The sequence below is a fragment of the Danio aesculapii genome, chromosome 21 (genome assembly GCF_903798145.1).
Source record: "Danio aesculapii chromosome 21, fDanAes4.1, whole genome shotgun sequence".
Taxonomy (NCBI): domain Eukaryota; kingdom Metazoa; phylum Chordata; class Actinopteri; order Cypriniformes; family Danionidae; genus Danio; species Danio aesculapii.
Window position 1 is genome coordinate 37038354 of NC_079455.1, and position 2500 is coordinate 37040853.

A 2500-nucleotide genomic window follows, 5' to 3' on the forward strand; every position below is an offset into this window, starting at 1 on the left:
ATAAAGTTATATAAAAGTATATAATTTATAAATATATAAATATAATTGTATATTATAAAGTTTGATTGATGTAAGTTGAGATGACTAGAAAATTTAATTTGATTTTGTGCTCCCACATGAAAATACTCTATAGTAATATATAGTAAACACTGAAGTGTTTTGAACCTTATAGTGTATTATACTGTATAGCATTCACAATCCATTTTTAATGAACGCTGCAGCATGGTGTTGTGTTAACTATTGCGAAGTGATAAACTAATAAATACTGTATATACTTTAGCTTTTACTAAAGTAAACTGTGTATTATAGTAATATACAGTATGTTGTTGTACAAAACTTAGTATTGGGTAATTTGTATTACAATAGGAACTATAGAATTACCACAAAAGATTCATTTATTCTTCTTCGGCATAGTCCATTTATTCATAAGGGGTTGCCACGATGGAGTGAACCGCCAACTTATCCAGCAAATGTTTTACTCAGTGGATGCCCTTCCAGCTGCAACCCAGTACTAGGAAACACCCATACACACTCATTCACACACAAACACAACAACCAATTTAGTTTATTCAATTTTTATTCAACTGCACCACCTGGAGCAAACCCACGCCAACACGGGGAGAACATTCAAACTCCACACAGAAATGCCAACTGACCTAGTGACTTGCTGTGAGGCGACAGTGCTTACCACTGAGCCACCGTGGTAGCAACACGGTGGCTCAGTAGTTAGCACTGTCGCCTCACAGTAAGAAGGTTGCCAGTTTGAGCCTCGGCTGGGTCAGTTGGCATTTCTGAGTTTGCATGTTCTCCCCGTGTTGGCGTGGGTTTCCTCCGGGTGCTCTGGTTTCCGCACAGTCCAAAGACATGCACTATAGGTGAATTGAATAAAACTAAATTGTCTGTAGTGTATGTGTGTGAATGAGTGTGTATGGATGTTTCCAAGTACTGGGTTGCAGCTAGAAGGGCATCTGCTGTGTAAAACATATTCTGGATAAATTGGCAGTTCATTCCACTGTGGCAACCCCTGATGAATAAAAGGACTAAGCTGAAGGAAAATGAATGAGTTTATCAGTTTAAAGGGATCTTCATGCAAAAATGAAAATTCTGCCTTCATTTATCCTTCACACTTCTTCCAAACCTTGAGTTTCTTTCTTCTTTTAAGCATAAAGAAAGATATTTTGAAAGATGAAAAAAATCTAATAAGTGACTTCCATTTATATTCGTTCTTCATATGGAAGTCAATGGTTACAATATCTTCTTTTTGGTTCAAAAGAAGCAAGACACACAGGTTTAGAACCACTTAAGGCTAAAAAAATTGTGAATAAAATGTCATCATGCAGTTGCTGCAGATTTGTTGGCTGCACATCCATGATGTGAATCTCCCGTTCCACCACATCCCAAAGGTGCTCTATTGGATTGAGAACTGGCGAATGTGGAGGCAATTTGAATACAGTGAACTCATTGTCATGATAAAGAAACCAGCCTGAGATTGGAGATTAAAGTGTGGTCATACAGGGATGGATCACTGTGGTCATACAGGGATGGATATGGTCAGCAACAATACTCAGGTAGGTTGACATGATGCTCAATTGTAACTAATGGGCACAAAACTATTTTATCAACATACATTATTATATAATATAATTTATTTACAGTGCTCAGCATATACACCCCTCACAAATCTAGCTTTTAAATTCGTATTTTATATAACAGGAAGCTCTACAATATTATATTTGAGCATATACATTAGATTAGTCAGTACTCAAGCCAAATGTGGAGCTTACCTCACAAAATAACTTGCGATAATTGTCCAAAACCTAGTAAAAACAAATTTATATGTTAGAGAAAAATATACAAATTGAAAAAGAGGAAAAAACAAGAAGCAAAAAAAAGTGAATATTTTGTTGACATTTTGTAATTTTTTTTTGCAATATTTTGCTTGAATTGTATTGCTTTATCTTTCCATTTCTAAATATGCTCAGTGACTAAAATATTATTAAAATATATATATATCTGTTTAATAAATCTGTTTTGTTCAAATGCACCAAAATACATAGCCTATATTTACTGAGAAATGGAGAAAAATTATTATTTTCAAAATGTGGTGTACTCAGTTATGCTGAGCATAGGTGTATACCTAGAGCTTTACAAATGAATTCTACAGTCCTGATTTGAACATTTATTTTATTCATGCTACTTTATCAGTTGCAAAACAACAACAACAACAAAAAAAAAAAAACAATAGGCGATGCAGTGGCGCAGTAGGTCGTGCTGGGTCAGTTGGCATTTCTGTGTGGAGTTTGCATGTTGTTCCTGTTTTTGAGTGGGTTTCCTCCAGGTGCTCCGGTTTCCCCCACAGTCCAAAGAGCTGCGGTACAGGTGAATTGGGTAGGCTAAATTGTTCATAGTGTATGTGTGAGAATAAGTATGAGTGGAGGTTTCCCAGAGATGGGTTGCGGCTGGAAGGGCATGCGCTGTGTAAAAACGTGCTGGATAAGTT